Here is a 15,315-nt window from a genome sequence, read left to right on the forward strand (position 1 = left end):
CACAGATCACGGCATCGAATGGAATGAAGGAGAATTAAAATACATAATTAAAAGTCTCTTAGGAAGCAAGTTTTCAATCATGTAATAATTTTAGGAAGGAAATGTAAATGCATGCTAATCATATGAATAAGTGGGTAAAGATCATGACAAAACCACACAATTGAGCACATTATAAACCATAAAATAGTGGTTTATCAACCTCCTCACACTTAAACATTAGCATGTCCTCATGCTTAGTTGAAGGAGATAAAATGAATGAGTAGGAACATGTAAAACTCATGCAATGCAATGCAACCTATATATGTGAATGCAACTACATGATTCTTGTCCACTTGATCAAAAGTAAATAAGCCCTTCAAAACAATTACAAATCAAATTCCACTAATTCAATTCTCATATAGCAAGAACAGATAAAAATGCAAGAAGATAGCTCATGAAAGCAGGGAACATAGAATTTCAAGTATTGAACCCTCACTAATGATGTATGTATACTCTAATCTCTCTAGTGTATAGGGTAATCACTCTATCCTTCTCTAATTATGCTCCCTAATTTTTGTTCTTCTCCTAACCAATCAACAACATTTAATATACCAATGCAAACATCATGAGGTCTTTTCAAGGTTGTAATGGGGCCAAGGTAAGGGTAAGGATACATATATGGTTAAGTAAGCTTATAAACTGAATCTTTAATTAACCCAAGCTGTAACATAACAAATATATATTCTATATAACTTTAGAGTTCGTACTTAGCTACCTAGAATTCCCTTTCACATTCCATACTCATGTATCAACTTTTTATTTTAAATTTATCATACATGCATTGATCTTTGAATTCTTAACATAGCATTGGGGTAATTTTGTCCCCTTATTTATTTATTGAATATTTTTGGTTTTTTTTTATGTAAACATAAAAATAAACATAGCTTATCAATGCACATAGATTTTTTGATTCTTATAGTTTCACATGAGTAGGTATCCAAATTCCGATTATATCATCATGACACATTCCCTTATTATCTTTTGTTCCCACAATTTTCCATACTTAATTAGCACACATAATTCTATCTTAAGCTAACCAAAGATTCAATTTGGGATATGTAATTATTTTTCTGCTTAAGGCTAGTAATATGGTAAAATATAGAACAAATGGGATTTAAAGGCTCAAAGTGGCTAACAAAGGTAATTGAAAGGGTAGGCTTAATTTGGATAAGTGAGCTAAACAATTAATGGCCTCAATCATATGCAAACATATAAATATAATAAACATTGGACATATAGGATGGAACAAAATATAGATTACAATCATAGAGAAGTAAACACACAAGAATAAAATAATTATGGTTAAATAATGTAACCATGCATAAAGGCTCAAATCTCACAGGTTGTGTGTTCTTTAGCTCAAAAATCATGTTCTAAATACAACTTCAAGCAAATTTAACATAAAAATTTTAATTAAAATTAGTGAAATTTTGTTCCAAAGATAGAGTCTTAGAAGAAACTTATTGTCTTTTCAATCAAGTAGAACATGCATGCAAATAATCTATTACTATGCAATTTATCCTACTCTATAAAAGAAAAATCTAACTAAATATCCAAATTTATTGGTGTTTAGGGAAGAGAAATTACCTCCAGAAGTCAGGTACTGATCGACCTCCCCACACTTAAGGCTTTACACCATCCTCGGTGCCATCTGTCAGGAACAAAGGTGGGCTGGTAGCAGTATCTCCATAGTCGGGACCATCATGGCTCCCTGTGCTGGTAAAGGAAGTGGAGTCCGGGGTGTCTGAGTCCTTGAATTTTCCCATAATCAGCTCCTTGAGGTATGTGAATCGGCGCTTGTTACGGCGCTCTCTCATCTTAGCTTTGTGTTCCTTCCGATCCAACCATTCGAGTATCTGATGGAGCAGTTGGTCTGTTGTAGGTGCTTGTGGTGCAGAATGAGGAATATCTTCAACCGGTTCAGTAGGATGGCTTGTAGTGGCTGCTGAAAGTCTGATGTATTTCCTGTTAGGGATATACTGATCATCCCGTGGAAGCATGGCTTTGGTGTCCCCAGCTCTGAAGGAGACTCTGACGGCTGAGACAAGATCTGAGACCAAGGCGGGAAAAGGTAAGTTGCCCGTGATTTGTACGTGTCCCATGGCATTCCGGATATGTCTTGGTAGGTTCAGAGGCTGGTCTGTAAGGATGCACCATTGTAGAACGGCCATGTCCGCAGTGAAGGAGGACTCGTAAGTGCTCGGAAAGACATAATGGGACATGATCTGTGCCCATACGCGAGCCTCCAAGGTAAGTGCTGAAGCCGATATTCCCTTAGGGCGGGTATGATGGTATCCGTAGATCCAACGGCTGCCAGGTAGTGTGATAACTCTGAGAACGGCGTCCCAGTCAAATTGGTACATCTGGCGCTTGAGTGCGGCTTCTTGAAAGGCGTCCAAACCTTCGGGAACAGGGGGAAAACCTAAAGCTTTTTGAATGGCCTCTTTTGTAATGGGGACTTGCTTCTGACGGACAAAGACAGACTGCAGGGTTGGCAGGTGGAAGTTGGAGTAGAACTCGACAACCCAAGAAAGATTGACCTACCTCGGCCGTCTCTATAGGAAACCCCATTGTCTTTGTGCAATTTGCGGCTCAACAAAGGTAGCAATACTGGGCGGGAGGATAAGAAGGTATTCGTTGTTGTAGCTCCTTTCTGCCAAGATGGGGAACATCTGCTCACAGTAGCGATTGGAAAATCACGCAGTATCCTTTGCTGGGAGGGCTTTCTCCTTTTCATCGACCTTTATAATCCTCTTAATCCTTTTTGTTGAGGGCTTGACTGCAGTTGAAGAAGGCTCTGCCACTAGTGCTCTCTTTGTTCCTCTCCTTGCTGTTGATTTGGGAGTAGCTTTCTCTTTGCCCTTCTTGGTGGCCATTCTGAAAAAGGGAAGAGAAAGTTGATGCCAGGGCATTTTGGCCAGTTTCACTGACCTTTTCTTTACTGTTTTTAAGGTAGTTTCATGCATTTTCTTAGGAAATAAGCCAGTTTTGGGTGGATATTCACTTACATCTTGATTCAAGCATACATTGTGCATTTTACATGATTTCATCAGGATTTTGCATGAATTATATGATAAATTGGATGATGCATGATCCATGATTAAGAGCAAGACTTTGATGCACTTTGTTTGATTGATTTTAGGCCAAAAGAAGAAGAGAAGAGCCACGTTAGTGGCTACGTTAGTTACACTAACGTAGGCACTAACGTGGAAGGAAGGAAAGCCCCAACGTTAGTGGGAAAAGTTAGTGGCATTAACTTTGAAGAAAGGAAATGGAGCCAAAGTTAGTGACACTTAACATTATCACTAACGTTGGACCAAGCTCATAAGTGGGCACGTTAGTTGCCACGTTAACTTAGTTAACGTGGCCTCTAACATTAAGAAGAAAGGGGGAAAGCCAACGTTAGTGACATTCAACATTGTCACTAACGTTGGCCTAAGTTACAACAAAGCCACGTTAACTCCCACGTTAACTTAGTTAACGTGGAAGCTAACGTGGAGAAAGGTGGTGATCGACAACGTTAGTGACACCAAACATTCTCACTAACATTGGAATAAACTCACAATCCCCCAATAAGCCACGTTAACTCCCACGTTAACTTAGTTAACGTGGTAGTTAACGTGGGCAAAAGTCCCACCTGGCAGCCTGACCATGCCTTCTTCAAACACGCATAACTTGAGCCACAAAGCTCCAAATGAGGTGATTCTAGTGGCATTGGAAAGTAGGATTCCAGATCTTTCCAAGAATATATGGCACTACATGGTTGACACTAAATTTGAGGGAGAAAACCTGCCCCGAAAGTGCAATGATGAACATGGTATCAGCCTGTATTTAGGCCAACTGACCTCTTCACCTTCCAAGAAGTATAACTCGAGTTGTAGAGCTCCAAATGATGTGCTTCCAATAGCATTGGAAAGTAGACATCCAGGGCTTTCCAACGATATATAATAGTATGGGGTGGACACTAAGTTTGAGCTTCAGAAATGGGAAATCGCTAGCGTTATTGGCAATCAACATTTCCAGTAACGTTGGCATATATGCCAGCGACCATGTCCACTTTAAAGGAGCATAACTTGAGCTACAGAGGTCCAATTGAGGTGATTCCAGTTGCATTAGAAAGCTGCCATTCAGAGCTTTCCAACGCTATATAATACTCTATAGTGGGCATGAAATTTGAGTACAAACAAGAGGCATCTTTTAAGCCCCAAAAACACCAACTGGGCAGCAAGTGCAACGTTAGCCACAATAACTTTAGCACTAACGCCACACTTGTAGCGTTAGTGTGGCTAACTTTAGCACTAACTTTAGCACCTGGACCTCAACTTAACTCACTTCTCTCTCAAGTTCACTTCCAAGCTCAAGCAAGCAGGCCCACAATTGTCAACCAATCAAGGCCACAAGAAGCATCTAGAATAGGAATTTTCATTTAATTGTAATTTGCTTTTAATTTCATTTTGTAATTTAGGAGAGCCTATATAAAGGCCTTAGTTTTTACATTCAAGTCATTCTGGAATTCTGGAAATTGAAGGAAGGGGGAGAGAGTGAAGACCAATTCAAACTTCTGTGAATTGGCACACTCCAAGGGGAGTGGGTCTTCGGACCCCTCCCCTCAACCACTCTTCTTCCTTTTCTCTTCTTTTCTTTTCTTAGTAGTAGTTTTTCTTTTAGTTGTAATTTTTATTTATGAATTTTGAAGTTTTCATTTTAGTTTTAATCTTCATCTTTACTTTTCTGCATTTTCTTTCTTTTCTATTTTGGTAGAGCAATGATCAACTAACTCTTTACATTGGGTTAGAGAGCTCTATTGTGATTCAATGGATCAATTGTAGTTCTTATTCTTCTTCTTCTTTCTTTTCTCTTGATTTTACTTGAAAGCTTTCGATCTTTATCCAATTGGGTAGTTATCTTGGAAAAGAAACTATTCATACTTGGATCTCTTCTGAACCTTGGAAGAGGAATGAAGAGATCAAGCTAGAAATGCTTTCTCATGCTGGACCAAATTGGGTATGGATGGATATGTGACTATAATCCTCTCAATGCTTGATTTGGGAAATGCATGTGGTATAATCAGTGACCATACTTCATCTCTTCTCATGAGCAATTGACCAAGGAATTGGCTATTGATCAAGATTTGAGAGATTGAATTACAAGAAATTGTAATTCAATCACTTAAGATTTCCAAGGAGATCAATGAGTGCATTGATTGAGGAAGAGATGAGAATGAGCATGATCCAGAGGATTGCAATATCTCTTGATCCCAATGTTCATTTTATTTTTAGTTCTTACGTTTACTTTTCTTGTCATTTTACTTTTCTGCACTTTATTGCTTTCTTTACTTTTCTGTCAATTTACAATTCCTGCTGCTCATCATCCAAAAATGAACCGTCTAACTAGGATAATCCATTAACCATTGATTGCTTAATCCGTTAATCTCTGTGGGATTTGACCTCACTCTATTGTGAGTTTTACTTTACGACAATTCGGTATACTTGCCGAAGGGAGATTTGTTGAGAGACAAGTTTTCCGTGCATCAAAAGTAAATTAAATTCAAAGAGATAGAGCAAGGAAGAGAACGGAAAAGGTGGTGATGAATGCACATTAAAAGGTAAATGATGTTAATACATGGTCATGACTACATGTGAAAAGTCATCAATGGAAAATAGCTAGTGCATATGATGACAAGTGAATGCAAGGTGTTTATTGGCATGCTGGCAAAGGCATGTGTAGCATAGATCAAGCATCACTCGTAACAAACCATCACGTTTGTATTGACAATTAATTTCAATTAATACAATAGTAAAGGGAATTTGTGAAAAGCAAGCATTGAATAGTAGAATAACGTAGAAAAATGCATAATGCCATATGGGCTTTTTCATAAACACATAGCATGCATGGTAAATAGGGTATGGAAAGTATTAAAGTGAACATGCAAGCAACCCCTTTTTTTAATTGCCAAACAATTTTAAAAAGGAAAAAAGAAAGAAAAAGAAAATATGGATAATGAAAATAAAAAGAAAAGAAAAGAAGATAACATATAAAAATAAGAAGAATAATAGAAAAATAAGGGGGGAAAGAAGAAAAGAAAACCTTGTTAATGGGGGTGGGAGAGAGAGAGAGTAGAAAGTGAGAAAGAAGGAAGAAGGTAGAAAGAAGAAATAAGGAGGGAAAAGAGAAAATAGGATTTGCGGAAAAGAAAAGATAAGATAAGTGGCAAATTGGGGAAGCTGTGCGGTGCAAGCGACGCGGCCGCGTGGAGCACGCAGTCGCACGAATTGCGCTTAAACTGATTGATGCGGTCGCGTCGGTCACGCGATCGCGTGACCCGTTTTATGCTACTGGCGCGAGGGCAGCCTCGCGCTCGCACAAATCTCTGTTCGAAATTTTATTTTTGCCAAATCTTGGGTGACGCAATCGCATGGGCCATGCGATCGCGTGAGTGACCATTAGAAGGATATGATGCGGTCGCGTTGGTCACGCGGCCGTGTGGGAAGAATTGTGCGTTCAGCACCAATCCAGCACCACTCTAGCACAACTTTCGGTCGTGCACCCTTTTGAAGTCGAATTCCAGGGCACGCGGCCGCGTGAGTGACTCGGTCGCGTGGGAGGCCGATGTTCCCACTCTACGCGGACGCATCGGTGACGCGATCGTGTGGGGCAATTTGTGCTATTGGCACGCCTCCAGCCACGCTCTTGCGTGATTCTCTGTTCGTTTATTATTTTCTCTCATCTCCTTGCGACGCGGACGCGTCAATGATGCGGTCGCGTCGCGTAAATTTTTTTTTAAAGTAAAAGTAAGTAAATGCAGATGCACGAAATGCACTAATAAAGAGAAGAGTTATTGAATATGAAAATTAAAAATAAAGAAAAGAATGATCATACCATGGTGGGTTGTCTCCCACCTAGCACTTTGCTTTAACATCCGTAAGTTGGACGCTCCACTAGCTCAGTCTTTGGCTATGTGGGGATCTTCCAAGAGGAAGATCTCGAGCTCCTTGTTTTTCTTCAGCTGTTTGCCATGGTATAGCTTTAAATGATGTCCATTGACTTTGATAAGTTCAGAGCTTGAAGGATGGCTTAGGTGATAAACTCCGTACGGTTCGGCCATCTCTACTCTGTATGGACCTTCCCATCTTGATCTCAACTTGCCTGGCATGAGCCTCAGTCGAGATTTGTAAAGGAGGACTAAATCCCCAGGTTGGAACTCTTTTCTCTTGATGTGCTGATCATGTACAGCCTTCATCTTCTCCTTGTATAGTCTTGAGTTCTCATAAGCTTCCAGGCGAAGGCTTTCCAATTCTTGCAGTTGCAATTTCCTTTCAGCTCCGGCTTCCTCAATTCCCATGTTGCACTCCTTTACTGCCCCAAAGGCTTTGTGCTCTACTTCAACAGGGAGATGACAAGCTTTTCCATAGACTAAGCGGAAAGGACTCATCCCGATGGGTGTTTTGTATGCTGTTCTGTATGCCCAGAGTGCATCTTGTAGCCTGGTGCTCCAGTCTCTTCTATGAGGTTTGACTATCTTCTGCAAGATACGCTTTATCTCTCTGTTTGACACCTCGGCTTGCCTATTAGTCTAAGGATGGTATGCTGTTGCAACCTTATGAATTATCCCATGCTTTTTCATTAATCCTGTTAGTCTCCTGTTACAAAAATGGGTGCCTTGATCGCTCATGATTGCTCGTGGTGATCCAAAGCGACAAATAATGTGGTTTCTCACAAAGGAAACAACAATGTTAGCATCATCAGTGCGGGTAGAAATTGCTTCCACCCATTTGGAAACGTAATCCACATCTAACAATATATAAAAATAACCATTAGAATTTGGAAATGGACCCATGAAGTCAATGCCCCAAACATCAAAAATTTCACAGAAAAGCATAATTTGTTGAGGCATCTCATCTCTCTTGGATATATTACCAAATTTTTGGCATGGAAAACAAGATCTACAAAATTCAGCAGCATCTCTAAAAAGTGTAGGCCACCAGAATCCACAGTCTAAGATTTTTCTAGCTGTTCTTTGAGAGCCAAAATGTCCTCCACTCTCAGATGAGTGACAGGCTTCTAAGATGGACTGGAATTCTGATTGAGGCACACACCGTCTAATTATCTGGTCAGCGCCACATCTCCATAAATATGGTTCATCCCATATATAATATTTAGACTCGTTTTTCAGCTTGTCTCTTTGATGCTTAGAAAAGTTTGGAGAAAAGGTGCGGCTAACTAGATAATTAGCTACTGGTGCATACCATGGGACTACCTCAGATACTGCTTGCAGGTTATCAAATGGGAAATTATCAGCTATAGGAGTGGGGTCATCTATAATGTGCTCAAGGCGACTCAAGTGGTCCGCCACTAAATTCTGATTACCACTCTTATCCTTAATTTCCAAATCAAATTCTTGTAATAGCAGTATCCAACGTATAAGCCTTGGTTTGGACTCCTTTTTGGATAATAAATACTTTAGAGCTGCGTGGTCTGAGTACACTACTACCTTCGTACCAAGTAAATAGGCTCGGAATTTATCCAGAGCAAAAACAATAGCAAGAAGTTCTTTCTCAGTAGTAGTGTAATTGGACTGAGCGGCATCTAAAGTTTTAGAGGCATAAGCAATAACAAAAGGATCCTTACCTTCACGCTGAGCCAGTGCTGCTCCTACTGCATGGTTGGAGGCGTCACACATTATTTCAAATGGCTGACTCCAGTCTGTTCCTCTCACAATTGGAGCTTGAGTCAGGGCGGTCTTCAGCTTATCAAATGCTTGTTTGCAATCCTCACTGAACTCGAACTCAATATCCTTCTGCAGTAGTCTGGATAAGGGAAGTGCTACCTTACTAAAGTCCTTAATGAATCTCCTGTAAAAACCTGCATGGCCAAGGAACGAGCGGACTTCCCTCACAGAAGAGGGGTAAGGTAAACTAGAAATAACATCCACCTTTGCTGGATCTACAGAACTGCCAGTATTAGACACAATATGTCCTAGTACAATCCCTTGTTTAACCATAAAGTGACATTTTTCAAAATTTAATACAAGGTTTGTACTGACACATCTATCTAATACTCTAGATAATCCATCTAAGCAAAGGCTAAAAGAATCACCATAAATACTAAAATCATCCATAGATACCTCCATACAGTCCTCAATAAGATCAGAGAAAAGACTTATCATGCACCTTTGGAAGGTAGCTGGTGCATTGCACAAGCCAAAGGGCATTCTCTTGTAAGCATAAGTCCCAAAAGGACATGTAAAATTGGTCTTTTCCTGATCCTCAGGAGCTATATGAATCTGGAAATAGCCTGTGTAACCATCTAAAAAATAATAATGTGATTTACCTGACAGGCGATCCGGCATTTGATCAATGAATGGAAGAGGATAGTGATCCTTACGAGTGGCCTGGTTGAGGCACCTGTAATCAATGCAGACCCTCCTGGCGTTCTGAACTCTAGTTTCTATGAGCTCTCCATGCTCATTCTTCACTGTAGTGACTCCAGACTTCTTGGGCACCACTTGTACTGGGCTTACCCATTCACTGTATGAGATGGGATAGATGATATCTGCCTCCAGTAGTCTGGTCACTTCCTTCTTGACAACCTCTAAGATAGTGGGGTTCAGTCTTCTCTGGGGTTGACGAACAGGTCTTGCTCCCTCTTCTAAAAATATTTTGTGCTCACATACTTGAGAGTTGATGCCTACTATATCCGCCAAACTCCAACCAATTGCCTTCTTATGCCTCCTCAGCACACTAAGTAACTGCTCTTCTTGTTGAGAAGTGAGTTCCCTTGCAATGATAACTGGACACTTTTGCTTGTCCTCAAGGTAAGCATATTTGAGGTGTGGAGGAAGGGGTTTCAATTCTAACTTCTTCTCATGGTCAGGCTCTGGATTGTCTGAAGCTGGTGATAATGGCAAAGTGCCTCATTGTCGTTCAAGAGTGTCCCCACACTCGGACCTTGTCCTGTGTACCTCTCTTCTAACTCCTCCCAGCGAACTTCAGCTACGGTTTCATCATTGATGTCACATTAGAAGATAGAATGATCTTCTGGAGGGTACTTCAGAACTTCATTCAGATTGAAGCTTACTACTCGGCCATCTATTTCAAAAGAGTATGTTCATGAAAAAGCATCCAATTTGAACTTTGATGTCTTCAGGAATGGTCTTCCAAGTAGGATTGATGACGGCTTCTCTGAGTCATTTTGGGGCATCTCCAGAATATAAAAATCAGTGGGAAATGTGAGCCCTTTAATGCCCACTAATACATCTTCAGCAACCCCAACTACTGTAATAATGCTTTCATCTGCTAACACAAAATGAGCTGCCAACCTTTTTAAGGGAGGGAGCCTCAAAATATCATATATAGACAAAGGCATTATACTCACACATGCTCCTAAATCGCACATGCAGTCAGAAATTATCACACCACCAATAGTACAATTAACCATACAAGGACTTGGGTCACTACATTTTTCAGGTAAACCACCCATTAAAGCAGATATGGAACTACCTAAAGGAATAGTTTCTAATTCATTAATTTTGTCTTTATGTATACATAAATCTTTTAGAAACTTTGCATATTTAGGTACCTGTTAAATAACATCAAATAGAGGAACAGTTACCTCAACCTTTTTGAATATCTCTACCATTTTGGTATCAAGTTCCAGCTGCTTCCTGGGCTTTCTGGCAAGTTGTGGAAATGGAATGGGAGTGGTGTCTTCTGCAGTGTCTGCGCCCTTTGGTGCTTCCTCCTGTGGTTGAACTTCTTCTTTTTCAGTTATGTCATGTATGTCCTCTTCCTCTTCAACATCTTCTACTTCCACTACCTCTTCAGCTGAGGCGTGTTCTGGTGGGCTTGACTCCTCCTGATTCCTCTCCTGCAATGTGGTTCTGGACCTTAGGGTGATGGCATTAATGCCACCCTTGTGATTGGGTAATGGTTGAGAGGAAATTCCACTGGAGCTCAAAGGTTGGTTATTGTAGTTATTCATTGATCCAATCTGTGAGACAAGAGCTTGCAAAGTAGCGTTCAGACCATTTAGAGTGGCATTAATGTTATTTTCCATGGTCTACTGTCTCCGATCAATAGATTGTAGTAAGTCATCATTAGCAGATGAAGAAGGATAGGTAATTTGAGAGGTCTGCTGTTGGGTATTCTGTGGTCCTTGGGATTGCCTCAGGTGAGGTGCTCTGTAAGGCTGGTACTGGTTCTGTTGCCTGTCGTTGTTATTATTCCACCTCTGATTCCCCTGATTGTCTATGCCTCCTCTGTTGTTGTTGTTCCTCCAATTCTGGTTAGAATTGTCCTGCCATCCATGGTTGTAATTGCCACTTTGATTGTACCCTTGGTTGGGGCGGTCATAGAAGTTATGAGTGGCTGCCACAGTGTTGTCTTCCTACTGGAGCTGCGGACATTCATCAGTATAATGGCTATAATCAGCACAGACTCCACAAACTCTCTGTGGGACTAACTGTTGGCTTTGCTGTAGTGGAGAAGGTTGAGCTTGCTGGACTTGTTGTTGATTCAATTGCATCTGCTTCAGCAAGTTGGCCATTTCACAGATACTCTGAGTTACAACAACAGTCTCTCTGCTAGAGGATACTTCTGCAACGGCTTTTGCACGGCCTTGCTTCTGCCTATGATTCTGAGTAGATTCAGCTAAGTCGCTAATCAATTGCCATGCCTCATCAGTAGTCTTGTACTTTTTCATAGACCCATTGCTAGCACTTTCCAATGTGGTCTTATCTTGGGGCCTCATGCCCTGTGTGACGTAACCGAGTAACACTATCTTGTCAATCATATGGTGGGGGCAAGCTTCCAGAAGATTATTGAAGCGCTCCCAGTATTCATAGAGAGTTTCGGATTTGTCCTGAACAATCATGGAAATATCTTTCCTCAGTTTATCAATAACTTCAGCTGGAAAGAGTTTTTCCAAGAATTCTCTTCTTAGTGTATCCCAGTTGGATACAGTTGCTATGGGTTGAGTATAGTACCACTTTCTTGCCTTTTCCTCAAGAGAAAATGGGAAGGCTTTCAACAGAATTGAAGTTGCATCTGCACCATCACGTCTGACAGTAGAACAGGCTGCTTGGAAATCTCTCAGGTGCTTGATAGGCTCTTGAGCAGGTAAGCCATGAAACTTGGGCATCAAATTGAGCAGTGCAGTCTTTATTTCAAAGTCTGTAGCCACCGCTGGGTGATGCGCTTGAAACGGTTGCATTATAAAATCAGGGGCTCCTTTCTCCTAGATAGTAACTCTCCTAGGTTCTGCCATGTCACCTACACGTAAAACAACCGAATCAGTAGAACGGGGGCTGGTTTCTTCCTCAAATGACGTTTCAGATCTGCCCTCAGAGAGGACTAACTGACGCCGAGCTTGCCTTATTCGTGAAATAGTTCTTTCAATCTCAGGATCGAATACTGGCAAGCTTGGATCAGGAAGTGAACACGTCATCTAGCGAAAGAAACAAGCGGCTCATAGTAGCAGGATAAAATAAAATGTAAAAAAATAAATTCTAATTAATAACTTTAGCACTCTATTGCAACTCCCCGGCAACGGCGCCAAAAATTGACGTGGCGGAAATTGGCGAATTAAGAATTGTTATAAGATATGCATTGCAAGTATAGTTCTTAACCAACTAGAATTCCACTTATCAATTTAGAAGGGTTGTCACAAAAATTAAAATTAAAATACTGGGAGTTTGAATCCCAGGTCGTCTCCCAACGAGTTGCAGAAAGGTGTGCTATTTTATTAATCAGATGTTTTAAAAAGAGTTTGAGTTGAATAAACAGGAAAGTAAATTGGAGAAATTAAGTAATTTAAATAAAAGCCTTGACTGGGAGTAGATTAGTTGGAAGCCCTATTCTTGTTGTAGTACTCTCAAGATTAATTGATAATTGAAGGTTGTTCTGTTTAGTTATCCCTTACTAGGTAAGGGAAAGTCAAACAAGTTGGAATGCTGTTTCTATTCACAAGTCCCAATCCGCTTACTTGGAAGGACTAGCGTTAGTGACTAGATAACAATCTAACAATAAACCCAATTACAATTTCTCTTTTGAGCATTCCAACTCAAGGGTTCCTTTCAATCAACTCCCCATCAAGTTAGGAAACTACTCGCTCATTGTTAATCTGGAATTCATAACATAGAAAAGAGAATTAAAGAAAGACATGATAAATAAAACTCAAAGGAATCAATTAAAAATAAAAGTAACTCTTGTATTAATAAATTCTAAAATAATCCAATAGTAAAATTAAGTAAATTAAAGGACATGTAAGACTAAAGCCAAGTAAAGAAAACGAACTAGAATGACGAAGTCTTGATGAGGTAATAACTCTTCTCAATATCCCAATGCAAAGAGCAATAGAAATAAAATTCTAAGAACTATGAATGTGTAGAGAGAAAACCTAGAGGAGGAGTAAAACTAGATCTAAAAACTAAAAATTCTGTAGAATGAATGTTGTGTTGGTTTCTGCATGTTCTCTAGCTCTAGTCTGCTTTTCTGGGCCAAAAACTGGGTCAAAACAGAGCCCAAAATTGCCCCCAGTGAATTCTGCAGATTATGCAGATCGCGCACGTCACGCGATTGCATCATTCATGCGGACGCGTCATACGGCATTTTTCTTTGCCATGCGAGCGCGTCATCCACGCCTCCGCGTCACTTGTGCTATTCCAATCCGCGCGGTCGCGTGAGCCATGCGGCCGCGTCACTGCAATTTCCTCTCTTTCGCACGGTCGCGTGAGCCATGCGGCCGTGTCACTTCTCACTGGTTATCTCCTTAATTTCTTGTGTTCCTTCCATTTTTGCAAGCTTCCTTTCCAATCTCTAACTCATTCATGCCCTATAAAGCCTGAAACATTTAACACACAGATCACGGCATCGAATGGAATGAAGGAGAATTAAAATACATAATTAAAAGTCTCTTAGAAAGCAATTTTTCAATCATGTAATAATTTTAGGAAGGAAATGTAAATGCATGCTAATCATATGAATAAGTGGGTAAAGATCATGACAAAACCACACAATTGAGCACATTATAAACCATAAAATAGTGGTTTATCAGACAGATATGAACAACTTGAAAGCCTCGATGTAGGGAGGGAAGGCCCAAAATACCTTGTCAAACATGCTGCAGTCAGGCACCATGAGGTGCCGATCATAGTACGGTGCAACGCTGATCTCATACATTCTTCTGAGACAACAACTCTGCTGCGCTTGCAGTAACCTTGACACCTTATTGTAAGACTCCTCTCAATCACCATATATCTGTGCAATCGCCTTTTGCTTCGCCATCTAGACCTTCCGGTACGAGGTTTTGAAGTGATAGCTCTGCCTAACTGCACCTTGTAGGACTTAAATGCTGACCGACGTGTTTGATTGTATCAATAGGAGGATGACACGACATATAAGACTACTGTCCAATTGTCAGTGGTCCTGCGACATTGTAGGTGTTATAACACATGTGCGGTCCTCCCAACCTATGCACCTCCCTAGAGAAACAGAACAACAGTGATAAACAGGTTCAACAAGCATAACAATGACAACTGAGTATATAGAACACAATGAATCTTTAACTTACTAGTATCTGAGATTCTATCGGAGAGTAACACAGAGACTCTAAGGGCAGCCTGTTGTATGTTGTCGGCAACGCACATTGTACTTTAATCGATCCGACTCCACTACTCGATACTCAGCACTTCTCTGACTGTTGTAATTCTTCACACCCTGCATTACTGCATCTCTTCTTTTAAATCTATAGCCAACCCTAAACTCTACCCCGCCGTCCAAGTTGTAATCTTCTTTACCCGTGTTGGAAAATTGGTTCTTCTCTTGCATCGCATCTTGATCCAACATAGCATAGTGATTGGGTACAGATGGCAAGGCCAGAATTAGGTACGGGGGAGGCAAAAGATACCTAGGTGATGCCTCAATGAGTGTCTCTAGTACATACTCTTCCACGTCATCATCCTCGGAGACATTGCTCTCGTTGCTATCCGCAACATACTCCTCGTCAGAGTGCTCACCGTCGACCTCCATGTCTGCCATTGGACTCACAACATGAATCGCCAATTGTACGAGAGGTGGGTGATGTGAGGATTATTGTCGGTTAGGAATTTCACACAAATAATCTCGTCGAAGTATAGTTCCCAACAAACAAACAATCCTCCATCAAAGTTTAATTTTATTCGTCACGAGTGCAAACCAATAAAAATACTGAGAGTATTTGATCTCGGGTCGTCTGTCAAAGGAATTGTAGTGAGGTATGCATATTATTGGTCATGAGGTC

General features: G+C 40.6%; 1 non-coding gene across 1 annotated transcript; it reads left to right on the plus strand.

The window, feature by feature from the left end:
* The first annotated feature begins 11,823 nt into the window (after nt 1-11,823).
* Nucleotides 11,824-11,931, plus strand: LOC112767824 (small nucleolar RNA R71). Its single transcript, XR_003185265.1, has one exon. It is a non-coding gene; the product is annotated as a small nucleolar RNA R71 (small nucleolar RNA).
* Nucleotides 11,932-15,315: the final 3,384 nt, after the last annotated feature.

This window comes from Arachis hypogaea, chromosome 17 (assembly GCF_003086295.3).
Source record: "Arachis hypogaea cultivar Tifrunner chromosome 17, arahy.Tifrunner.gnm2.J5K5, whole genome shotgun sequence".
Lineage (NCBI taxonomy): Eukaryota > Viridiplantae > Streptophyta > Magnoliopsida > Fabales > Fabaceae > Arachis > Arachis hypogaea.